Source organism: Dendrobates tinctorius, unplaced genomic scaffold (assembly GCF_039654945.1).
Source record: "Dendrobates tinctorius isolate UK_male_01 unplaced genomic scaffold, ASM3965494v1 ptg000151l, whole genome shotgun sequence".
In the NCBI taxonomy this organism is placed as follows: Eukaryota; Metazoa; Chordata; class Amphibia; order Anura; family Dendrobatidae; genus Dendrobates; species Dendrobates tinctorius.
This window is the reverse complement of record NW_027361818.1, coordinates 1030624-1057296: the sequence shown is the minus strand read 5'-3', so window position 1 is coordinate 1057296 and position 26673 is coordinate 1030624. Positions and strand designations below refer to the sequence as shown.

Below are 26673 nucleotides of genomic sequence, written 5' to 3'. Positions count from 1 at the left end.
CGATGTTTCCCATGATATTGATGACATCATTTGCAGATAATAGAAATCTATGTATTGGTTGCTGGAAATCCTCTACACCAAATTTCTTTCAGCAATAAAAAGTCAATGAAAGTATTTAAACTGGTTCCAAAAAGACAACTGAGAACCATCAGCAATGCCATATATTTTGATGGCTGCATTTTTAAGACGACGGACTTGAAATCTTCATGTTGGATGAAATCGTGTTCACAGTTTATTGTTTTACCTTTGAAAAGATTGGATTTTGCACATGAAAGATTAGTGAAAAGAAAATATAGTAGACGCTGGGAATAATAAAACAATGCAGATTAATTCCCTGACAGTGTGTGGAAACCAAAGACAATTTTAAACATGAGAAACATGTGGTCAACAAAATCTCTGCGTTTCTCAATATACAATCCATTCATCTCCTTCTACTCTTTGATCTCAGACCACTCCTTTCTCTTCAGTAAGTCAGTCAAGTTCTCTTGCTCATGGCTGTATCCTAAATAGATATTCATGCGAACTTAGGCCAAAATCTTCTCACAGGCTGTTCTCTGTGTTCACATGGCAAACACATCTGATAAAGTGAGCCTATAATTGGCTGTGATGGCCGCAAATCCCCACACAGGTTCAAATCCTGATCACAGTGCAATATTTTACTTGGTCAAAACTTTGGACCTTCTCGAAAAGAGTAAAATAATATATACAGTATATTATTAAAATGGGCCAAGACATATGAAAAAGGGACAACTAAATATGTTTGAGTCGAAATCTGTCTCAAGAATGAAATTAACAAGTATGAAAACTTAAAGAAATATTACTAGATGTTTCCCATGATATTGATGACATCATTTGCAGATAATAGAAATCTATGTATTGATAGCTGGAAATCCTCTACACCAAATATCTTTCAGCAATAAAATGTCAATTAAAGTATTTAAACTGGTTCCAAAAAGACAACTGAGAACCATCAGCAATGCCATATATTTTGATGGCTGCATTTTTAAGACGATGGACTTGATATCTTCATGTTGGATGAAATCATGTTCAGTTTATTGTATTAGTTTTGAAAAGATTGGATTTTGCTTATCAAAGATTAGTGAAAAGAAAATAGAGTAAAAGTTGGGAATAATAAAAAAAATGCAGATTAATTCCCTGGCAGTGCGCGGTGTCCAACCACAATTTTAAGCATGAGAAACATGTGGTCAACAAAATCACTGCGTTTCTTAATATACAATCCATTTATCTCCTTCTACTCTTTGATCTCAGACCACTTCTTTCTCTTCAGTAAGTCAGTCTAGTTTTCATGCTCATGGCTTTGTAGTTCAGTAGAGATTCAGGTGAACTTAGACCAAAATCTTCTCACAGGTTCTCCCTCTGTGCTCAGATGGCAAAAACATCTGATAGATTATGCAACAGTTGGCTGTGATGGCCGAGTGGTTAAGGTGTTGGACTTGAAATCCAATGGGGTATCCCCGCACACGTTCAAATCCTGTTCACAGCGCAGTGTTTTACTTGGTCAAAACTTTGGACCTTCTCGAAAAGAGTAAAATAATATATACAGTATATTATTAAAACAGGCCAAGTGATATGAAAATGGGACAACTTAACATGTTTGACTCGAAATCTGCCTCAAGAATGAGTTTTAGCAGTATGAAAACTCCAAGAAATGTTACTCGATGTTTCCCATGATATTGATGACATCATTTGCAGTTAATAGAAATCTATGTATTGGTTGCTGGAAATCCTCTACACCAAATTTCTTTCAGCAATAAAAAGTCAATGAAAGTATTTAAACTGGTTCCAAAAAGACAACTGAGAACCATCAGCAATGCCATATATTTTGATGGCTGCATTTTTAAGACGATGGACTTGAAATCTTCATGTTGGATGAAATCGTGTTCACAGTTTATTGTTTTACCTTTGAAAAGATTGGATTTTGCACATGAAAGATTAGTGAAAAGAAAATATAGTAAAAGCTGGGAATCATAAAACAATACAGATTAATTCCCTGACAGTGTGCGGAAACCAAAGACAATTTTAACCATGAGAAACACGTGGTCAACAAAATCTCTGCGTTTCTCAATATACAATCCACTCATCTCCTTCTACTCTTTAATCTCAGACCACTCCTTTCTATTCAGTAAGTCAGTCAAGTTCTCTTGCTCATGGCTGTATCCTACAATAGATATTCATGCGAATTTAGGCCAAAATCTTTTCACAGGCTGTTCTCTGTGTTCACATGGCAAACACATCTGATAAGGTGAGCCTATAATTGGCTGTGATGGCCGCAAATCCCCACACAGGTTCAAATCCTGTTCACAGTGCAGTATTTTACTTGGTCATATCTTTGGACCTTCTCGAAAAGAGTAAAATAATATATACAGTTTATTATTAAAATGGGCCAAGACATGTGAAAATGGGACAACTAAATATATTTGAGTCGAAATCTGTCTCAAGAATGAAATTAACAAGTATGAAAGCTTAAAGAAGTATTACTAGATGTTTCCCATGATATTGATTACATCATTTGCAGATAATAGAAATCTATGTATTGATAGCTGGAAATCCTCTACACCAAATTTCTTTCAGCAATAAAATGTCAATTAAAGTATTTAAACTGGTTCCAAAAAGACAACTGAGAACCATCAGCAATGCCATATATTTTGATGGCTGCATTTTTAAGACGATGGACTTGAAATCTTCATGTTGGATGAAATCATGTTCAGTTTACTGTATTAGTTTTGAAAAGATTGGATTTTGCTTATGAAAGATTAGTGAAAAGAAAATATAGTAAAAGTTGGGAATAATAAAAAAAAGCAGATTAATTCCCTGGCAGTGCGCGGTGTCCAACCACAATTTTAAGCATGAGAAACATGTGGTCAACAAAATCACTGCGTTTCTTAATATACAATCCATTTATCTCCTTCTACTCTTTGATCTCAGACCACTTCTTTCTCTTCAGTAAGTCAGTCTAGTTTTCATGCTCATGGCTTTGTAGTTCAGTAGAGATTCAGGTGAACTTAGACCAAAATCTTCTCACAGGCTCTCCCTCTGTGCTCACATGGCAAAAACATCTGATAGATTATTCAACAGTTGGCTGTGATGGCCGAGTGGTTAAGGCGTTGGACTCGAAATCCAATGGGGTATCCCCGCACAGGTGCAAATCCTGTTCACAGCGCTGTGTTTTACTTGGTCAAAACTTTGGACCTTCTCGAAAAGAGTAAAATAATATATACAGTATATTATTAAAACGGGCCAAGTGATATCAAAATGGGACAACTTAACATGTTTGAACCGAAATCTGCCTCAAGAATGAGATTTAGTAGTATGAAAACGCCAAGAAATATTACTCGATGTTTCCCATGATATTGATGACATCATTTGCAGATAATAGAAATCTATGTATTGGTTGCTGGAAATCCTCTACACCAAATTTCTTTCAGCAATAAAAAGTCAATAAAAGTATTTAAACTGGTTCCTAAAAGACAACTGAGAACCATCAGCAATGCCATATATTTTGATGGCTGCATTTTTAAGACGATGGACTTGAAATCTTCATGTTGGATGAAATCGTGTTCACAGTTTATTGTTTTACCTTTGAAAAGATTGGATTTTGCACATGAAAGATTAGTGAAAAGAAAATATAGTAAAAGCTGGGAATAATAAAACAATACAGATTAATTCCCTGACAGTGTGCGGAAACCAAAGACAATTTTAACCATGAGAAACACCTGGTCAACAAAATCTCTGCGTTTCTCAATATACAATCCATTCATCTCCTCCTACTCTTTAATCTCAGACCACTCCTTTCTATTCAGTAAGTCAGTCAAGTTCTCTTGCTCATGGCTGTATCCTACAATAGATATTCATGCGAATTTAGGCCAAAATCTTTTCACAGGCTGTTCTCTGTGTTCACATGGCAAACACATCTGATAAGGTGAGCCTATAATTGGCTGTGATGGCCTCAAATCCCCACACAGGTTCAAATCCTGTTCACAGTGCAGTATTTTACTTGGTCAAATCTTTGGACCTTCTCGAAAAGAGTAAAATAATATATACAGTATATTATTAAAATGGGCCAAGACATATGAAAATGGGACAACTAAATATATTTGAGTCGAAATCTGTCTCAAGAATGAAATTAACAAGTATGAAAGCTTAAAGAAATATTACTAGATGTTTCCCATGATATTGATTACATCATTTGCAGATAATAGAAATCTATGTATTGATAGCTGGAAATCCTCTACACCAAATTTCTTTCAGCAATAAAATGTCAATTAAAGTATTTAAACTGGTTTCAAAAAGACAACTGAGAACCATCAGCAATGCCATATATTTTGATGGCTGCATTTTTAAGACGATGGACTTGAAATCTTCATGTTGGATGAAATCATGTTCAGTTTATTGTATTAGTCTTGAAAAGATTGGATTTTGCTTATGAAAGATTAGTGAAAAGAAAATATAGTAAAAGTTGGGAATAATAAAAAAAATGCAGATTAATTCCCTGGCAGTGCGCGGTGTCCAACCACAATTTTAAGCATGAGAAACATGTGGTCAACAAAATCACTGCGTTTCTTAATATACAATCCATTTATCTCCTTCTACTCTTTGATCTCAGACCACTTCTTTCTCTTCAGTAAGTCAGTCTAGTTTTCATGCTCATGGCTTTGTAGTTCAGTAGAGATTCAGGTGAACGTAGACCAAAATCTTCTCACAGGCTCTCCCTCTGTGCTCACATGGCAAAAACATCTGATAGATTATTCAACAGTTGGCTGTGATGGCCGAGTGGTTAAGGTGTTGGACTCGAAATCCAATGGGGTATTCCCGCACAGGTTCAAATCCTGTTCACAGCGCTTTGTTTTACTTGGTCAAAACTTTGGACCTTCTCGAAAAGAGTAAAATAATATATACAGTATATTATTAAAACGGGCCAAGTGATATGAAAATGGGACAACTTAACATGTTTGACTCGAAACCTGCCTCAAGAATGAGATTTAGCAGTATGAAAACGCCAAGAAATATTACTCGATGTTTCCCATGATATTGATGACATCATTTGCAGATAATAGAAATCTATGTATTGGTTGCTGGAAATCCTCTACACCAAATTTCTTTCAGCAATAAAAAGTCAATGAAAGTATTTAAACTGGTTCCAAAAAGACAACTGAGAACCATCAGCAATGCCATATATTTTGATGGCTGCATTTTTAAGACGATGGACTTGAAATCTTCATGTTGGATGAAATCGTGTTCACAGTTTATTGTTTTACCTTTGAAAAGATTGGATTTTGCACATGTAAGATTAGTGAAAAGAAAATATAGTAAAAGCTGGGAATAATAAAACAATACAGATTAATTCCCTGACAGTGTGCGGAAACCAAAGACAATTTTAACCATGAGAAACACGTGGTCAACAAAATCTCTGCGTTTCTCAATATACAATCCATTCATCTCATTCTACTCTTTAATCACAGACCACTCCTTTCTATTCAGTAAGTCAGTCAAGTTCTCTTGCTCATGGCTGTATCCTACAATAGATATTCATGGGAATTTAGGCCAAAATCTTTTCACAGGCTGTTCTCTGTGTTCACATGGCAAACACATCTGATAAGGTGAGCCTATAATTGGCTGTGATGGCCGCAAATCCCCACACAGGTTCAAATCCTGTTCACAGTGCAGTATTTTACTTGGTCAAATCTTTGGACCTTCTCGAAAAGAGTAAAATAATATATACAGTATATTATTAAAATGGGCCAAGACATATGAAAATGGGACAACTAAATATATTTGAGTCGAAATCTGTCTCAAGAATGAAATTAACAAGTATGAAAACTTAAAGAAATATTACTAGATGTTTCCCATGATATTGATGACATCATTTGCAGATAATAGAAATCTATGTATTGATAGCTGAAATCCTCTACACCAAATTTCTTTCAGCAATAAAATGTCAATTAAAGTATTTAAACTGGTTCCAAAAAGACAGCTGAGAACCATCAGCAATGCCATATATTTTGATGGCTGCATTTTTAAGACGATGGACTTGAAATCTTCATGTTGGATGAAATCATGTTCAGTTTATTGTATTAGTTTTGAAAAGATTGGATTTTGCTTATGAAAGATTAGTGAAAAGAAAATATAGTAAAAGTTGGGAATAATAAAAAAAATGCAGATTAATTCCCTGGCAGTGCGCGGTGTCCAACCACAATTTTAAGCATGAGAAACATGTGGTCAACAAAATCACTGCGTTTCTTAATATACAATCCATTCATCTCCTCCTACTCTTTAATCTCAGACCACTCCTTTCTATTCAGTAAGTCAGTCAAGTTCTCTTGCTCATGGCTGTATCCTACAATAGATATTCATGCGAATTTAGGCCAAAATCTTTTCACAGGCTGTTCTCTGTGTTCACATGGCAAACACATCTGATAAGGTGAGCCTATAATTGGCTGTGATGGCCGCAAATCCCCACACAGGTTCAAATCCTGATCACAGTGCAATGTTTTACTTGGTCAAAACTTTGGACCTTCTCGAAAAGAGTAAAATAATATATACAGTATATTATTAAAATGGGCCAAGACATATGAAAAAGGGACAACTAAATATGTTTGAGTCGAAATCTGTCTCAAGAATGAAATTAACAAGTATGAAAACTTAAAGAAATATTACTAGATGTTTCCCATGATATTGATGACATCATTTGCAGATAATAGAAATCTATGTATTGATAGCTGGAAATCCTCTACACCAAATATCTTTCAGCAATAAAATGTCAATTAAAGTATTTAAACTGGTTCCAAAAAGACAACTGAGAACCATCAGCAATGCCATATATTTTGATGGCTGCATTTTTAAGACGATGGACTTGAAATCTTCATGTTGGATGAAATCATGTTCAGTTTATTGTATTAGTTTTGAAAAGATTGGATTTTGCTTATCAAAGATTAGTGAAAAGAAAATAGAGTAAAAGTTGGGAATAATAAAAAAAATGCAGATTAATTCCCTGGCAGTGCGCGGTGTCCAACCACAATTTTAAGCATGAGAAACATGTGGTCAACAAAATCACTGCGTTTCTTAATATACAATCCATTTATCTCCTTCTACTCTTTGATCTCAGACCACTTCTTTCTCTTCAGTAAGTAAGTCTAGTTTTCATGCTCATGGCTTTGTAGTTCAGTAGAGATTCAGGTGAACTTAGACCAAAATCTTCTCACAGGCTCTCCCTCTGTGCTCACATGGCAAAAACATCTGATAGATTATTCAACAGTTGGCTGTGATGGCCGAGTGGTTAAGGCGTTGGACTCGAAATCCAATGGGGTATCCCCACACAGGTTCAAATCCTGTTCACAGCGCTGTGTTTTACTTGGTCAAAACTTTGGACCTTCTCGAAAAGAGTAAAATAATATATACAGTATATTATTAAAACGGGCCAAGTGATATGAAAATGGGACAACTTAACATGTTTGACTCGAAACCTGCCTCAAGAATGAGATTTAGCAGTATGAAAACGCCAAGAAATATTACTCGGTGTTTCCCATGATATTGATGACATCATTTGCAGATAATAGAAATCTATGTATTGGTTGCTGGAAATCCTCTACACCAAAATTCTTTCAGCAATAAAAAGTCAATGAAAGTATTTAAACTGGTTCCAAAAAGACAACTGAGAACCATCAGCAATGCCATATATTTTGATGGCTGCATTTTTAAGACGATGGACTTGAAATCTTCATGTTGGATGAAATCGTGTTCACAGTTTATTGTTTTACCTTTGAAAAGATTGGATTTTGCACATGAAAGATTAGTGAAAAGAAAATATAGTAAAAGCTGGGAATAATAAAACAATACAGATTAATTCCCTGACAGTGTGCGGAAACCAAAGACAATTTTAACCATGAGAAACACGTGGTCAACAAAATCTCTGCGTTTCTCAATATACAATCCATTCATCTCCTTCTACTCTTTAATCTCAGACCACTCCTTTCTATTCAGTAAGTCAGTCAAGTTCTCTTGCTCATGGCTGTATCCTACAATAGATATTCATGCGAATTTAGGCCAAAATCTTTTCACAGGCTGTTCTCTGTGTTCACATGGCAAACACATCTGATAAGGTGAGCCTATAATTGGCTGTGATGGCCGCAAATCCCCACACAGGTTCAAATCCTGTTCACAGTGCAGTATTTTACTTGGTCAAATCTTTGGACCTTCTCGAAAAGAGTAAAATAATATATACAGTATATTATTAAAATGGGCCAAGACATATGAAAATGGGACAACTAAATATATTTGAGTCGAAATCTGTCTCAAGAATGAAATTAACAAGTATGAAAAATTAAAGAAATATTACTAGATGTTTCCCATGATATTGATGACATCATTTGCAGATAATAGAAATCTATGTATTGATAGCTGAAATCCTCTACACCAAATTTCTTTCAGCAATAAAATGTCAATTAAAGTATTTAAACTGGTTCCAAAAAGACAACTGAGAACCATCAGCAATGCCATATATTTTGATGGCTGCATTTTTAAGACGATGGACTTGAAATCTTCATGTTGGATGAAATCATGTTCAGTTTATTGTATTAGTTTTGAAAAGATTGGATTTTGCTTATGAAAGATTAGTGAAAAGAAAATATAGTAAAAGTTGGGAATAATAAAAAAAATGCAGATTAATTCCCTGGCAGTGCGCGGTGTCCAACCACAATTTTAAGCATGAGAAACATGTGGTCAACAAAATCACTGCGTTTCTTAATATACAATCCATTTATCTCCTTCTACTCTTTGATCTCAGACCACTTCTTTCTCTTCAGTAAGTCAGTCTAGTTTTCATGCTCATGGCTTTGTAGTTCAGTAGAGATTCAGGTGAACTTAGACCAAAATCTTCTCACAGGCTCTCCCTCTGTGCTGACATGGCAAAAACATCTGATAAATTATTTAACAGTTGGCTGTGATGGCCGAGTGGTTAAGGCGTTGGACTCGAAATCCAATGGGGTATCCACGCACAGGTTCAAATCCTGTTCACAGCGCTGTGTTTTACTTGGTCAAAACTTTGGACCTTCTCGAAAAGAGTAAAATAATATATACAGTTATTATTAAAACGGGCCAAGTGATATGAAAATGGGACAACTTAACATGTTTGACTCGAAACCTGCCTCAAGAATGAGATTTAGCAGTATGAAAACGCCAAGAAATATTACTCGATGTTTCCCATGATATTGATGAAATCATTTGCAGATAATAGAAATCTATGTATTGGTTGCTGGAAATCCTCTACACCAAATTTCTTTCAGCAATAAAAAGTCAATGAAAGTATTTAAACTGGTTCCAAAAAGACAACTGAGAATCATCAGCAATGCCATATATTTTGATGGCTGCATTTTTAAGACGATGGACTTGAAATCTTCATGTTGGATGAAATCGTGTTCACAGTTTATTGTTTTACCTTTGAAAAGATTGGATTTTGCACATGAAAGATTAGTGAAAAGAAAATATAGTAAAAGCTGGGAATAATAAAACAATACAGATTAATTCCCTGACAGTGTGCGGAAACCAAAGACAATTTTAACCATGAGAAACACGTGGTCAACAAAATCTCTGCGTTTCTCAATATACAATCCATTCATCTCTTTCTACTCTTTAATCTCAGACCACTCCTTTCCTTTCAGTAAGTCAGTCAAGTTCTCTTGCTCATGGCTGTATCCTACAATAGATATTCATGCGAATTTAGGCCAAAATCTTTTCACAGGCTGTTCTCTGTGTTCACATGGCAAACACATCTGAAAAGGTGAGCCTATAATTGGCTGTGATGGCCGCAAATCCCCACACAGGTTCAAATCCTGTTCACAGTGCAGTATTTTACTTGGTCAAATCTTTGGACCTTCTCGAAAAGAGTAAAATAATATATACAGTATATTATTAAAATGGGCCAAGACATATGAAAATGGGATATCTAAATATATTTGAGTCGAAATCTGTCTCAAGAATGAAATCAACAAGTATGAAAACTTAAAGAAATATTACTAGATGTTTCCCATGATATTGATGACATCATTTGCAGATAATAGAAATCTATGTATTGATAGCTGGAAATCCTCTACACCAAATTTCTTTCAGCAATAAAATGTCAATTAAAGCATTTAAACTGGTTCCAAAAAGACAACTGAGAACCATTAGCAATGCCATATATTTTGATGGCTGCATTTTTAAGACGATGGACTTGAAATCTTCATGTTGGATGAAATCATGTTCAGTTTATTGTATTAGTTTTGAAAAGATTGGATTTTGCTTATGAAAGATTAGTGAAAAGAAAATATAGTAAAAGTTGGGAATAATAAAAAAAATGCAGATTAATTCCCTGGCAGTGCGCGGTGTCCAACCACAATTTTAAGCATGAGAAACATGTGGTCAACAAAATCACTGCGTTTCTTAATATACAATCCATTTATCTCCTTCTACTCTTTGATCTCAGACCACTTCTTTCTCTTCAGTAAGTCAGCCTAGTTTTCATGCTCATGGCTGTGTAGTTCAGTAGAGATTCAGGTGAACTTAGACCAAAATCTTCTCACAGGCTTTCCCTCTGTGCTCACATGGCAAAAACATCTGATAGATTATTCAACAGTTGGCTGTGATGGCCGACTGGTTAAGGCGTTGGACTTGAAATCCAATGGGGTATCCCCGCACAGGTTCAAATCCTGTTCACAGCGCAGTGTTTAACTTGGTCAAAACTTTGGACCTTCTGGAAAAGAGTAAAATAATATATACAGTATATTATTAAAACGGGCCAAGTGATATGAAAATGGGACAACTCCAACATGTTTGCCTCAAGAATGAAATTAAGCAGTATGAAAACTTCAAGAAATATTACTCGATGTTCCCCATGATATTGATGACATCATTTGCAGATAATAGAAATCTATGTATTGGTTGCTGGAAATCCTCTACACCAAATTTCTTTCAGCAATAAAAAGTCAATGAAAGTATTTAAACTGGTTCCAAAAAGACAACTGAGAACCATCAGCAATGCCATATATTTTGATGGCTGCATTTTTAAGACGATGGACTTGAAATCTTCATGTTGGATGAAATCGTGTTCACAGTTTATTGTTTTACCTTTGAAAAGATTGGATTTTGCACATGAAAGATTAGTGAAAAGAAAATGTAGTAAAAGCTGGGAATAATAAAACAATGCAGATTAATTCCCTGACAGTGTGCGGAAACCAAAGACAATTTTAACCATTAAAAACACGTGGTCAACAAAATCTCTGCGTTTCTCAATATACAATCCATTCATCTCCTTCTACTCTTTAACACTAGAACTACTGAGGTAGTCATTTTGACTACTTCGCACTATGTATTTCTCCTCTGTGACTACATTTTTTGGAATTCCGGCTTGAGACTCGGTGACTTTTCCTCAAATAGGATGTTAAAAAAGATTTTGTGGCAATAAATAATTTAGGTGCAAAAATTGCCCATTTATTTCAACATTCAACTATAACTACTAAAAGGTAGTCTTTTTGACTACCTGCTATATTTTGCTGTCCTTTTGTCACTAAAAGTTGCTGTAAAGTTTTGTTCATAATTTTTTCACTGTATCTTATTTACCCTGATGTTCATATAGATTTAGTTCAATTCAGATGTCAACTTTTCACATTTTCATCGTGTTACCTGGTTAGATTATGACTGGGGAATACCGTTATGCAAAGCGATAATGTCTAGGGACCGTTTTGTAGAAATTATGCATTACCTCAGATTTGATGAGAAGTCCAATCGATCGCAGAGACTGCAAACCGGCAAATTTGCTCTCTTTTCTATTGTGTGGGACAGGTTTATTGGCAATTGCATTGCTTGTTACAAACCTGGCCCATACATTACGGTTGATGAACAACTTTTCCAAGCAAAACCAGGTGTCCTTTCACACAGTATACACCTTCCAAGCCAGATAAATATGGCCATAAATTTTGGCTAGCTGTAGATAAGGATAGTAAATATGTTGTAAATGGCTTCCCTTATCTGGGTAAAGATGATTCACGCCGTGCTGATGACCGTTTAGCTGACCACGTAGTCATGAAACTATTGCAGCCGTTTTTGAAAAAAGGTCGAAATGTAACCACCGATAATTATTTTACATCAGTAAAACTTGCCAAACAGCTAAAAAGCCAGGGAACGACTATCGTGGGAACGCTAAATAAGATAAGACGAGAAGTGCCTAAAGAAATAAAAACAATGAAAGAAAAGTTGTACAGCACTAAAGTCTATAAAAATGAGGATAATTTTACACTTACCGTGTATCAAGGTAAGCCAACCAAAAATGTGATAATTCTGAGTTCCGTCCATCCCGATGTTCTTGTTGCTTCTGAATCTCCAAAAAATCTCCAGAAACTGTAAAGTTTTATAATGAAACAAAATATGGAGTAGATGTAGTATGTGACGGACTCAGCTCCTGCTGAGCCCATTTTTTGAGTGGACCCTCTGGGTCGTGGCACCCACCCACCGAGGGCGAGCTGACCTTGTGAGAATCCACCCCCTATACAGGGAGTGTCAGGGGCAAGACCAAGGGGGTGAGCCACCACGACTGCTGGGACCAGACGGCCGGCTCAGGGGACACTAGACGAGTGTCTGACGACAAGGACAAGCAGGAAGCAAGACGAGACTAGACGTAGGTGCAAGGTATCTTCATTAGAATAACACAAGATCACATACAGAGAAAACAAGCAAAACATGCAAGGTGCGCGCGTGGGCACGCCAAGGTCCATAACATGGTACGTGCCAGATGGCACGCCTAGGCACAGGTAATGGCAAGATGGCATCGGACTCCGGACTGCTGGCAAACCGACAGGGTCCAGGGATCAGGCTGCGGACGTCAGCTCCGGACATCAGGCCGTAGTCATCTGGTTCCGGACCTCTGGCAACGGTCGGCAGGTTCCGGGCATCCGGCAGGCAAACCAGGGTTCAGGCAAGGAGGCACGACAGATATCCAAGCAGGGTGCGTGTTTAGGGAACACGCCAAGGTCCAAGGCTAGGTGCGTGTGTAGGGGACACGCCAGGGTCCAAGGCTAGGTGCGTGTGTAGGGGACACACCAGGGTTCAAGACTAGGTGCAAGGCAAGGTGCGTGTGTAGGGGACACGCCAGGGTTCAAAGCGAGGTGCGTGTGTAGGGGACACGCCAAGGTTCGCAAACGAGACAGGGTGCGTGTGTAGCCACGCCAAAGCATAGAATAAGACAGTGCGTGTAGAGACACGCCAAGGTACAAGGTATAAGACAGAGTGCGTGTAGAGACACGCCAAGGCTCAAGGTACAAGACAGAGTGCGTGTAGAGACACGCCAAGGTACAAGACAGAGTGCGTGTAGAGACACGCCAAGGTACAAGACAGAGTGCGTGTAGAGACACGCCAAGGCACAAGACAGAGTGCGTGTAGAGACACGCCAAGGCTCAAGGTACAAGACAGAGTGCGTGTAGAGACACGCCAAGGTACAAGACAGAGTGCGTGTAGAGACACGCCAAGGTACAAGACAGAGTGCGTGTAGAGACACGCCAAGGCACAAGACAGAGTGCGTGTAGAGACACGCCAAGGTACAAGACAGAGTGCGTGTAGAGACACGCCAAGGCACAAGACAGAGTGCGTGTAGAGACACGCCAAGGCACAAGACAGAGTGCGTGTAGAGACACGCCAAGGCACAAGACAGAGTGCGTGTAGAGACACGCCAAGGCACAGGACAGAGTGCGTGTAGAGACACGCCAAGGCACAAGACAGAGTGCGTGTAGAGACACGCCAAGGCACAAGACAGAGTGCGTGTAGAGACACGCCAAGGTACAAGACAGAGTGCGTGTAGAGACACGCCAAGGCACAAGACAGAGTGCGTGTAGAGACACGCCAAGGCACAAGACAGAGTGCGTGTAGAGACACGCCAAGGCACAAGACAGAGTGCGTGTAGAGACACGCCAAGGCACAAGACAGGGTGCGTGTAGAGACACGCCAGGGTTCAGAGCAGGGCTGCGTGCTAGGAGCTACGCAGGGACGCACACCTCACTGGCCAATGCACACGGCTGTAACGCCAGCACGAGGCACGACTAAGGCACAGGAGGGGGCAAAGGAACCTTCGTGCTAGGAGCCACGCCAGGTTCAGGGCAGGGTGCGTGCTAGGAGCCACACCAGGGTTCAAGGCAGGGTGCGTGCTAGGAGCCACGCCAGGGCACAAGGAAGGGCTGCGTGCTAGGAGCCACGCAGGGGGCACGCCACACTGGCCAGTACACACGGCTGTACACAAACACGTGGCACTTACCACAGCACAGGAGACGGCCAAGGGGAACCCACGCCGGGGTTCAATGCAAGGACAAGGCAGGGAACAAGGCAAGGAATACAGGCAGAAACAGAGCCAGGTCAGAGAGAGGACAGAGTCTAGCAGCGGAGCGTAGGCAGAAGCCCAGAGCCGAGCCAAGGGAAGACCTTGGGACTAGACAAAGAAACGAGCACTAAGGAGAGGAAAAATGGTGCGTGTGCCAGGGAGCACTACAGAGCACCATAGGAGAGAGCGAGGCAGAGCAAGCAAAGACTGAGACCATAGGGAGGAACACCAAGCAAGGAATAGCAAGGCAGAGAACACAGGGAGGACTACAAGTCAAAGCATAGCAAAAGCAAGACATAGCAAAACAGGCGAGGCAGAGAACACAGGAAGGACTACAAGTCAAAGCATAGCTAAGGCAAGACATAGCAAAACAGACTAAGACAAAGAACAGCAGAAGGACTACAAGGCAAAGCAAGGCAAAGACAAACATGGCACGAGAGACAACACAAGACATGGCACAAGACAAGAGGCAGAATACGAGCACGGAGCGTGTGCAGAGACGCACTACAGAGCAAAGTGCAAGGGCACAGAATAGAGGGAGCAACCCCACAGACCCAGAGCCTTGCAGGGAAGCAACACAATAATCAGGCCCTGAGCATAGGAAGAGGCGGCCTGATATAGGGCATAGCACCTCCTCCTCCAGGTCAGGAAAAGGGGAGAACTTCCGGGATTCTAGACATGACGAGATGATAGCAGAACCAGACAGTGCAGGATCTTAGGAAACGTCACATGATCAGGGTTTCAGACATGACGAGATGATCACCGAACCAACCAGTGCAGGATCCTAGGAAGAACAAATGATCCGGGATTCTAGACATGACGAGATGATTGCAGAACCAGACAGTGCAGGATCTTAAGAAACATCACATGATCAAGGACTCCAGACATGACGAGAAGATCACAGAAGGCAGAGCAGAAACGCAGGGATCCTGCAGCTCAGACATGAGGTGAGTCTGCACACAGCTCTAGCGAACATGCAGGACAGCAGACAAAACATGCGCATGCACATCGCTCCAGGAGTTCTTGAGACAAACAGACGTGGCAGACATGGCGGACGTGACATAGTAGATCAGATGGCACGGAAATACAGCACAAGAACAGGTACTAGGAGACGGCCTGTTCACGCATTTGAAAATACCTTAGACTTAGCGGGTATAAATGCTTGGATATTATACAAGAAGATGACCACCTGACAAATGTCACGCAAGGCATTTTTGCAAAAGCTTGTCACAGAGTTGAGTGGTCCGTATGTTGTATCTAGGGGAAAGGGTGGCATGTCTCAAGTTGCTACATCTTCAGATGTGATGTCTCAAAAAAAATTTTGCCAGATAAAAGCAAAATGCAAAAATAAATCGATCTGTTGGAAATTGTATGACTTGCCATAAGTCTTTGTGTGGGCAATGTACCGCTGTAATTGAAAGACGATGCCTGAAATGCGAATCAACAAATGTTTAGAAAGTTACCGGTTGTACTTCATAATAACGGTTGGTCGTTTTTATTGAGATTCTGCGCCATATTTTCATTTTTCTTCTCCTTCACTTACATTTTCTCTGCTTGTTGTTCTTGAGTTGTTGTTTATATGTGTGCACTTTAATAATAAATTATTTTAAAACATCTATTATTGTTTTGCTTAGTTTACTTTTGTTATTTCCTGTAGAAAAATATGAAAAAAAAAAATAAAAAAAACATTCCAAAGCATTACTGTTGGATCTCACAATAATAATACATTAAAAAAATATAATTAATAAATAACCACAAATGAAACTCTAATAACGAAAACAAGTCAGTAGTCAAAATGACTACATTCAGTAGTTCTAGTAGGTGTCACGAGTACAGTAGTTCTAGTGTTAATCTCAGACCACTCCTTTCTCTTCAGTAAGTCAGTCAAGTTCTCTTGCTCATGGCTGTATCCTACAATAGATATTCATGCGAATTTAGGCCAAAATCTTTTCACAGGCTGTTCTCTGTGTTCACATGGCAAACACATCTGATAAAGTGAGCCTATAATTGGCTGTGATGGCCGCAAATCCCCACACAGGTTCAAATCCTGTTCACAGTGCAGTGTTTTACTTGGTCAAAACTTTGGACTTTCTCGAAAAGAGTAAAATAATATATACAGTATATTATTAAAATGGGACAAGACATATGAAAATGGGACTACTAAATATATTTGAGTCGAAATCTGTCTCAAGAATGAAATTAACAAGTATGAAAACTTAAAGAAATATTACTAGATGTTTCCCATGATATTGATGACATCATTTGCAGATAATAGAAATCTATGTATTGATAGCTGGAAATCCTCTACACCAAATTTCTTTCAGCAATAAAATGTCAATTAAAGTATTTAAACTGGTTCCAAAAAGACAACTGAGAACCATTAGCAATGCCATATATTTTGATGGCTGCATTTTTAAGACGATGGACTTGAAATCTTCTTGTTGGATGAAATCATGTTCAGTTTATTGTATTAGTTTTGAAAAGATTGGATTTTGCTTATGAAAGATTAGTGAAAAGAAAATATAGTAAAAGTTGGGAATAAAAAAAAAAATGCAGGTTAATTCCCTGGCAGTGCGCGGTGTCCTACCACAATTTTAAGCATGAGAAACATGTGGTCAACAAAATCCCTGCGTTTCTTAATATACAATCCATTTATCTCCTTCTACTCTTTGATCTCAGACCACTTCTTTCTCTTCAGTAAGTCAGTCTAGTTTTCATGCTCATGGCTTTGTAGTTCAGTAGAGATTCAGGTGTACTTAGACCAAAATCTTCTCACAGGCTCTCCCTCTGTGCTCACATGGCAAAAACATCTGATAGATTAGTCAAAAGTTGGCTGTGATGGCCAAGTGGTTAAGGCGTTGGACTCGAAATCCAATGGGGTATCCCCGCACAGGTTCAAATCCTGTTCACAGCACAGTGTTTTACTTGGTCAAAACTTTGGACCTTCTCGAAAAGAGTAAAATTATATATACAGTATATTATTAAAACGGGCAAAGTGATATGAAAATGGGACAACTTCAACATATTTGACTCAAACTCTGCCTCAAGAATGAAATAAAGCAGTATGAAAACTTCAAGAAATATTACTCAATGTTTCCCATGATATTGATGACATCATTTGCAGATAATAGAAATCTATGTTTTGATAACTGGAAATCCTCTACACCAAATTTCTTTCAGCAATAAAAAGTCAATGAAAGTATTTAAACTGGTTCCAAAAAGACAACTGAGAACCATCAGCAATGCCATATATTTTGATGGCTGCATTTTTAAGACGATGGACTTGAAATCTTCATGTTGGATGAAATCATGTTCAGTTTATTGTATTAGTTTTGAAAAGATTGGATTTTGCTTATGAAAGATTAGTGAAAAGAAAATATAGTAAAAGTTGGGAATAATAAAAAAATGCAGATTAATTCCCTGGCAGTGCGCGGTGTCCAACCACAATTTTAAGCATGAGAAACATGTGGTCAACAAAATCACTGCGTTTCTTAATATACAATCCATTTATCTCCTTCTACTCTTTGATCTCAGACCACTTCTTTCTCTTCAGTAAGTCAGTCTAGTTTTCATGCTCATGGCTGTGTAGTTCAGTAGAGATTCAGGTGAACTTAGACCAAAATCTTCTCACAGGCTTTCCCTCTGTGCTCACATGGCAAAAACATCTGATAGATTATTCAACAGTTGGCTGTGATGGCCGAGTGGTTAAGGCGTTGGACTTGAAATCCAATGGGGTATCCCCGCACAGGTTCAAATCCTGTTCACAGCGCAGTGTTTTACTTGGACCTTCTCGAAAAGAGTAAAATAATATATACAGTATATTATTAAAACGGGCCAAGTGATATGAAAATGGGACAACTCCAACATGTTTGACTCAAAATCTGCCTCAAGAATGAAATTAAGCAGTATAAAAACTTCAAGAAATGTTACTACATGTTTCGCATGATATTGATGACATCATTTGCCCGTATTGGTTGCTGGAAATCCTCTACACCAAATTTCTTTCAGCAATAAAAAGTCAATGAAAGTATTTAAACTGGTTCCAAAAACACAACTGAGAACCATCAGCAATGCCATATATTTTGATGGCTGCATTTTTAAGACGATGGACTTGAAATCTTCATGTTGAATGAAATCGTGTTCACAGTTTATTGTTTTACCTTTGAAAAGATTGGATTTTGCACATGAAAGATTAGTGAAAAGAAAATATAGCAGAAGCTGGGAATAATAAAACAATGCAGATTAATTCCCTGACAGTGTGCGGAAACCAAAGACAATTTTAACCATGAGAAACATGTGGTCAACAAAATCTCTGCGTTTCTCAATATACAATCCATTCATCTCCTTCTATTCTTTGATCTCAGACCACTCCTTTCTCTTCAGTAAGTCAGTCAAGTTCTCTTGCTCATGGCTGTATCCTACAATAGATATTAATGCGAACTTAGGCCAAAATCTTCTCACAGGCTGTTCTCTGTGTTCACATGGCAAACACATCTGATAAAGTGAGCCTATAATTGGCTGTGATGGCCGCAAATCTCCACACAGGTTCAAAACCTGTTCACAGTGCAGTGTTTTACTTGGTCAAAACTTTGGACCTTCTCGAAAAGAGTAAAATAATATATACAGTATATTATTAAAATGGGCCAAGACATATGAAAATGGGACAACTAAATATGTTTGAGTCGAAATCTGTCTCAAGATTGAAATTAACAAGTATGAAAACTTAAAAAAATATTACTAGATGTTTCCCATGATATTGATGACATCATTTGCAGATAATAGAAATCTATGTATTGATAGCTGGAAATCCTCTACACCAAATTTCTTTCAGCAATAAAATGTCAATTAAAGTATTTAAACTGGTTCCAAAAAGACAACTGAGAACCATCAGCAATGCCATATATTTTGATGGCTGCATTTTTAAGACGATGGACTTGAAATCTTCTTGTTGGATGAAATCATGTTCAGTTTATTGTATTAGTTTTGAAAAGATTGGATTTTGCTTATGAAAGATTAGTGAAAAGAAAATATAGTAAAAGTTCGGAATAATAAAAAAATGCAGATTAATTCCCTGGCAGTGCGCGGTGTCCAACCACAATTTTAAGCATGAGAAACATGTGGTCAACAAAATCACTGCGTTTCTTAATATACAATCCATTTATCTCCTTCTACTCTTTGATCTCAGACCACTTCTTTCTCTTCAGTAAGTCAGTCTAGTTTTCATGCTCATGGCTGTGTAGTTCAGTAGAGTTTCAGGTGAACTTAGACCAAAATCTTCTCACAGGCTTTCCCTCTGTGCTCACATGGCAAAAACATCTGATAGATTAGTCAAAAGTTGGCTGTGATGGCCGAGTGGTTAAGGCGTTGGACTTGAAATCCAATGGGGTATCCCCGCACAGGTTCAAATCCTGTTCACAGCGCAGTGTTTTACTTGGTCAAAACTTTGGACCTTCTCGAAAAGAGTAAAATAATATATACAGTATATTATTAAAACGGGCCAAGTGATATGAAAATGGGACAACTCCAACATGTTTGACTCAAAATCTGCCTCAAGAATGAAATTAAGCAGTATGAAAACTTCAAGAAATGTTACTCCATTTTTCGCATGATATTGATGACATCATTTGCCCATAATAGAAATCTATGTATTGGTTGCTGGAAATCCTCTACACCAAATTTCTTTCAGCAATAAAAAGTCAATGAAAGTATTTAAACTGGTTCCAAAAACACAACTGAGAACCATCAGCAATGCCATATATTTTGATGGCTGCATTTTTAAGACGATGGACTTGAAATCTTCATGTTGAATGAAATCGTGTTCACAGTTTATTGTTTTACCTTTGAAAAGATTGGATTTTGCACATGAAAGATTAGTGAAAAGAAAATATAGCAGAAACTGGGAATAATAAAACAATGCAGATTAATTCCCTGACAGTGTGCGGAAACCAAAGACAATTTTAACCATGAGAAACATGTGGTCAACAAAATCTCTGCGTTTCTCAATATACAATCCATTCATCTCGTTCTACTCTTTGATCTCAGACCACTCCTTTCTCTTCAGTAAGTCAGTCAAGTTCTCTTGCTCATGGCTGTATCCTACAATAGATATTCATGCGAACTTAGGCCAAAATCTTCTCACAGGCTGTTCTCTGTGTTCACATGGCAAACACATCTGATAAAGTGAGCCTATAATTGGCTGTGATGGCCGCAAATCTCCACACAGGTTCAAAACCTGTTCACAGTGCAGTGTTTTACTTGGTCAAAACTTTGGACCTTCTCGAAAAGAGTAAAATAATATATACAGTATATTATTAAAATGGGCCAAGACATATGAAAATGGGACAACTAAATATGTTTGAGTCGAAATCTGTCTCAAGATTGAAATTAACAAGTATGAAAACTGAAAAAAATATTACTAGATGTTTCCCATGATATTGATGACATCATTTGCAGATAATAGAAATCTATGTATTGATAGCTGGAAATCCTCTACACCAAATTTCTTTCAGCAATAAAATGTCAATTAAAGTATTTAAACTGGTTCCAAAAAGACAACTGAGAACCATCAGCAATGCCACATATTTTGATGGCTGCATTTTTAAGACGATGGACTTGAAATCTTCATGTTGGATGAAATCATGTTCAGTTTATTGTATTAGTTTTGAAAAGATTGGATTTTGCTTATGAAAGATTAGTGAAAAGAAAATATAGTAAAAGTTGGGAATAATAAAAAAATGGAGATTAATTCCCTGGCAGTGCGCGGTGTCCAACCACAATTTTAAGCATGAGAAACATGTGGTCAACAAAATCACTGCGTTTCTTAATATACAATCCATTTATCTCCTTCTACTCTTTGATCTCAGACCACTTCTTTCTCTTCAGTAAGTCAGTCTAGTTTTCATGCTCATGGCTGTGTAGTTCAGTAGAGATTCAGGTGAACTTAGACCAAAATCTTCTCACAGGCTTTCCCTCTGTGCTCACATGGCAAAAACATCTGATAGATTATTCAACAGTTGGCTGTGATGGACGACTGGTTAAGGCGTTGGACTTGAAATCCAATGGGGTATCCCCGCACAGGTTCAAATCCTGTTCACAGCGCAGTGTTTTACTTGGTCAAAACTTTGGACCTTCTCGAAAAGAGTAAAATAATATATACAGTATATTATTAAAACGGGCCAAGTGATATGAAAATGGGACAACTCCAACATGTTTGCCTCAAGAATGAAATTAAGCAGTATGAAAACTTCAAGAAATATTACTCGATGTTCCCCATGATATTGATGACATCATTTGCAGATAATAGAAATCTATGTATTGATTGCTGGAAATCTTCTACACCAAATTTCTTTCAGCAATAAAAAGTCAATGAAAGCATTTAAACTGGTTCCAAAAAGACAACTGAGAACCATCAGCAATGCCATATATTTTGATGGCTGCATTTTTAAGACGATGGACTTGAAATCTTCATGTTGGATGAAATCGTGTTCACAGTTTATTGTTTTACCTTTGAAAGATTGGATTTTGCACATGAAAGATTAGTGAAAAGAAAATGTAGTAAAAGCTGGGAATAATAAAACAATGTAGATTAATTCCCTGACAGTGTGCGGAAACCAAAGACAATTTTAACCATTAGAAACACGTGGTCAACAAAATCTCTGCGTTTCTCAATATACAATCCATTCATCTCCTTCTACTCTTTAACACTAGAACTACTGAGATAGTCATTTTGACTACTTCGCACTATGTATTTCTCCTCTGTGACTACATTTTTTGGAATTCCGGCTTGAGACTCGGTGACTTTTCCTCAAATAGGATGTTAAAAAAGATTTTGTGGCAATAAATAATTTAGGTGCAAAAATTGCCCATTTATTTCAACATTCACCTATAACTGCTAAAAGGTAGTCTTTTTGACTACCTGCTATATTTTGCTGTCCTTTTGTCACTAAAAGTTGCTGTAAAGTTTTGTGCATAATTTTTTCACTGTATCTTATTTACCCTGATGTTCATATAGATTTAGTTCAATTCAGATGTCAACTTTTCACATTTTCATCGTGTTACCTGGTTAGATTATGACTGGGGAATACCGTTATGCAAAGCGATAATGTCTAGGGACCGTTTTGTAGAAATTATGCATTACCTCAGATTTGATGAGAAGTCCAATCGATCGCAGAGACTGCAAACCGGCAAATTTGCTCTCTTTTCTATTGTGTGGGACAGGTTTATTGCCAATTGCATTGCTTGTTACAAACCTGGCCCATACATTACGGTTGATGAACAACTTTTCCTAGCAAAACCAGGTGTCCTTTCACACAGTATACACCTTCCAAGCCAGATAAATATGGCCATAAATTTTGGCTAGCTGTAGATAAGGATAGTAAATATGTTGTAAATGGCTTCCCTTATCTGGGTAAAGATGATTCACGCCGTGCTGATGACCGTTTAGCTGACCACGTAGTCATGAAACTATTGCAGCCGTTTTTGAAAAAAGGTCGAAATGTAACCACCGATAATTATTTTACATCAGTAAAACTTGCCAAACAGCTAAAAAGCCAGGGAACGACTATCGTGGGAACGCTAAATAAGATAAGACGAGAAGTGCCTAAAGAAATAAAAACAATGAAAGAAAAGTTGTACAGCACTAAAGTCTATAAAAATGAGGATAATTTTACACTTACCGTGTATCAAGGTAAGCCAACCAAAAATGTGATAATTCTGAGTTCCGTCCATCCCGATGTTCTTGTTGCTTCTGAATCTCCAAAAAATCTCCAGAAACTGTAAAGTTTTATAATGAAACAAAATATGGAGTAGATGTAGTAGATCAGATGGCACGCAAATACAGCACAAGAACAGGTACTAGGAGATGGCCTGTTCACGCATTTGAAAATACCTTAGACTTAGCGGGTATAAATGCTTGGATATTATACAAGAAGATGACCACCTGACAAATGTCACGCAAGGCATTTTTGCAAAAGCTTGTCACAGAGTTGAGTGGTCCGTATGTTGTATCTAGGGGAAAGGGTGGCATGTCTCAAGTTGCTACATCTTCAGATGTGATGTCTCAAAAAAAACTTTGCCAGATAAAAGCAAAATGCAAAAATAAATCGATCTGTTGGAAATTGTATGACTTGCCATAAGTCTTTGTGTGGGCAATGTACCGCTGTAATTGAAAGACGATGCCTGAAATGCGAATCAACAAATGTTTAGAAAGTTACCGGTTGTACTTCATAATAACGGTTGGTCGTTTTTATTGAGATTCTGCGCCATATTTTCATTTTTCTTCTCCTTCACTTACATTTTCTCTGCTTGTTGTTCTTGAGTTGTTGTTTATATGTGTGCACTTTAATAATAAATTATTTTAAAACGTCTATTATTGTTTTGCTTACTTTACTTTTGTTATTTCCTGTAGAAAAATATGAAAAAAAATAAATAAAAAAAACATTCCAAAGCATTACTGTTGGATCTCACAATAATAATACATTAAAAAAATATAATTAATAAATAACCACGAATGAAACTCTAATAACGAAAACAAGTCAGTAGTCAAAATGACTACATTCAGTAGTTCTAGTAGGTGTCACGAGTACAGTAGTTCTAGTGTTAATCTCAGACCACTCCTTTCTCTTCAGTAAGTCAGTCAAGTTCTCTTGCTCATGGCTGTATCCTACAATAGATATTCATGCGAATTTAGGCCAAAATCTTTTCACAGGCTGTTCTCTGTGTTCACATGGCAAACACATCTGATAAAGTGAGCCTATAATTGGCTGTGATGGCCGCAAATCCCCACACAGGTTCAAATCCTGTTCACAGTGCAGTGTTTTACTTGGTCAAAACTTTGGACTTTCTCGAAAAGAGTAAAATAATATATACAGTATATTATTAAAATGGGACAAGACATATGAAAATGGGACTACTAAATATATTTGAGTCGAAATCTGTCTCAAGAATGAAATTAACAAGTATGAAAACTTAAAGAAATATTACTAGATGTTTCCCATGATATTGATGACATCATTTGCAGATAATAGAAATCTATGTATTGATAGCTGGAAATCCTCTACACCAAATTTCTTTCAGCAATAAAATGTCAATTAAAGTATTTAAACTGGTTCCAAAAAGACAACTGAGAACCATCAGCAATGCCATATATTTTGATGGCTGCATTTTTAAGACGATGGACTTGAAATCTTCTTGTTGGATGAAATCATGTTCAGTTTATTGTATTAGTTTTGAAAAGATTGGATTTTGCTTATGAAAGATTAGTGAAAAGAAAATATAGTAAAAGTTGGGAATAATAAAAAAATGCAGATTAATTCCCTGGCAGTGCGCGGTGTCCAACCACAATTTTAAGCATGAGAAACATGTGGTCAACAAAATCACTGCGTTTCTTAATATACAATCCATTTATCTCCTTCTACTCTTTGATCTCAGACCACTTCTTTCTCTTCAGTAAGTCAGTCTAGTTTTCATGCTCATGGCTGTGTAGTTCAGTAGAGATTCAGGTGAACTTAGACCAAAATCTTCTCACAGGCTTTCCCTCTGTGCTCACATGGCAAAAACATCTGATAGATTATTCAACAGTTGGCTGTGATGGCCGAGTGGTTAAGGCGTTGGACTTGAAATCCAGTGGGGTATCCCCGCACAGGTTCAAATCCTGTTCACAGCGCAGTGTTTTACTTGGTCAAAACTTTGGACCTTCTCGAAAAGAGTAAAATAATATATACAGTATATTATTAAAACGGGCCAAGTGATATGAAAATGGGACAACTCCAACATGTTTGCCTCAAGAATGAAATTAAGCAGTATGAAAACTTCAAGAAATATTACTCGATGTTCCCCATGATATTGATGACATCATTTGCAGATAATAGAAATCTATGTATTTGCTGGAAATCTTCTACACCAAATTTCTTTCAGCAATAAAAAGTCAATGAAAGTATTTAAACTGGTTCCAAAAAGACAACTGAGAACCATCAGCAATGCCATATATTTTGATGGCTGCATTTTTAAGACGATGGACTTGAAATCTTCTTGTTGGATGAAATCATGTTCAGTTTATTGTATTAGTTTTGAAAAGATTGGATTTTGCTTATGAAAGATTAGTGAAAAGAAAATATAGTAAAAGTTGGGAATAATAAAAAAATGCAGATTAATTCCCTGGCAGTGCGCGGTGTCCAACCACAATTTTAAGCATGAGAAACATGTGGTCAACAAAATCACTGCGTTTCTTAATATACAATCCATTTATCTCCTTCTACTCTTTGATCTCAGACCACTTCTTTCTCTTCAGTAAGTCAGTCTAGTTTTCATGCTCATGGCTGTGTAGTTCAGTAGAGATTCAGGTGAACTTAGACCAAAATCTTCTCACAGGCTTTCCCTCTGTGCTCACATGGCAAAAACATCTGATAGATTATTGAACAGTTGGCTGTGATGGCCGAGTGGTTAAGGCGTTGGACTTGAAATCCAGTGGGGTATCCCCGCACAGGTTCAAATCCTGTTCACAGCGCAGTGTTTTACTTGGTCAAAACTTTGGACCTTCTCGAAAAGAGTAAAATAATATATACAGTATATTATTAAAACGGGCCAAGTGATATGAAAATGGGACAACTCCAACATGTTTGCCTCAAGAATGAAATTAAGCAGTATGAAAACTTCAAGAAATATTACTCGATGTTCCCCATGATATTGATGACATCATTTGCAGATAATAGAAATCTATGTATTTGCTGGAAATCTTCTACACCAAATTTCTTTCAGCAATAAAAAGTCAATGAAAGTATTTAAACTGGTTCCAAAAAGACAACTGAGAACCATCAGCAATGCCATATATTTTGATGGCTGCATTTTTAAGACGATGGACTTGAAATCTTCATGTTGGATGAAATCGTGTTCACAGTTTATTGTTTTACCTTTGAAAGATTGGATTTTGCACATGAAAGATTAGTGAAAAGAAAATGTAGTAAAAGCTGGGAATAATAAAACAATGCAGATTAATTCCCTGACAGTGTGCGGAAACCAAAGACAATTTTAACCATTAGAAACACGTGGTCAACAAAATCTCTGCGTTTCTCAATATACAATCCATTCATCTCCTTCTACTCTTTAACACTAGAACTACTGAGGTAGTCATTTTGACTACTTCGCACTATGTATTTCTCCTCTGTGACTACATTTTTTGGAATTCCGGCTTGAGACTCGGTGACTTTTCCTCAAATAGGATGTTAAAAAAGATTTTGTGGCAATAAATAATTTAGGTGCAAAAATTGCCCATTTATTTCAACATTCACCTATAACTACTAAAAGGTAGTCTTTTTGACTACCTG

General features: G+C 37.5%; 12 non-coding genes across 12 annotated transcripts; all 12 read left to right on the top strand.

Moving 5' to 3' along the window:
• Positions 1–1422: 1422 nt before the first annotated feature.
• Positions 1423–1504, top strand: TRNAS-UGA (transfer RNA serine (anticodon UGA)). The gene has a single exon. It is a non-coding gene; the product is annotated as a tRNA-Ser (tRNA).
• A 1595-nt stretch (positions 1505–3099) lies between these two features.
• Positions 3100–3181, top strand: TRNAS-CGA (transfer RNA serine (anticodon CGA)). Its single transcript has one exon. It is a non-coding gene; the product is annotated as a tRNA-Ser (tRNA).
• Positions 3182–4777: 1596 nt separating this feature from the next.
• TRNAS-CGA (transfer RNA serine (anticodon CGA)) lies at positions 4778–4859 on the top strand. Its single transcript has one exon. It is a non-coding gene; the product is annotated as a tRNA-Ser (tRNA).
• Positions 4860–7276: 2417 nt separating this feature from the next.
• Positions 7277–7358, top strand: TRNAS-CGA (transfer RNA serine (anticodon CGA)). Its single transcript has one exon. It is a non-coding gene; the product is annotated as a tRNA-Ser (tRNA).
• Positions 7359–8953: 1595 nt separating this feature from the next.
• Positions 8954–9035, top strand: TRNAS-CGA (transfer RNA serine (anticodon CGA)). The gene has a single exon. It is a non-coding gene; the product is annotated as a tRNA-Ser (tRNA).
• Positions 9036–10630: 1595 nt separating this feature from the next.
• Positions 10631–10712, top strand: TRNAS-UGA (transfer RNA serine (anticodon UGA)). Its single transcript has one exon. It is a non-coding gene; the product is annotated as a tRNA-Ser (tRNA).
• Positions 10713–17185: 6473 nt separating this feature from the next.
• Positions 17186–17267, top strand: TRNAS-CGA (transfer RNA serine (anticodon CGA)). Its single transcript has one exon. It is a non-coding gene; the product is annotated as a tRNA-Ser (tRNA).
• Positions 17268–18040: 773 nt separating this feature from the next.
• On the top strand, positions 18041–18122 carry TRNAS-UGA (transfer RNA serine (anticodon UGA)). The gene has a single exon. It is a non-coding gene; the product is annotated as a tRNA-Ser (tRNA).
• A 1569-nt stretch (positions 18123–19691) lies between these two features.
• On the top strand, positions 19692–19773 carry TRNAS-UGA (transfer RNA serine (anticodon UGA)). The gene has a single exon. It is a non-coding gene; the product is annotated as a tRNA-Ser (tRNA).
• Positions 19774–21369: 1596 nt separating this feature from the next.
• On the top strand, positions 21370–21451 carry TRNAS-UGA (transfer RNA serine (anticodon UGA)). Its single transcript has one exon. It is a non-coding gene; the product is annotated as a tRNA-Ser (tRNA).
• A 3483-nt stretch (positions 21452–24934) lies between these two features.
• TRNAS-UGA (transfer RNA serine (anticodon UGA)) lies at positions 24935–25016 on the top strand. Its single transcript has one exon. It is a non-coding gene; the product is annotated as a tRNA-Ser (tRNA).
• Positions 25017–25774: 758 nt separating this feature from the next.
• Positions 25775–25856, top strand: TRNAS-UGA (transfer RNA serine (anticodon UGA)). The gene has a single exon. It is a non-coding gene; the product is annotated as a tRNA-Ser (tRNA).
• Positions 25857–26673: the final 817 nt, after the last annotated feature.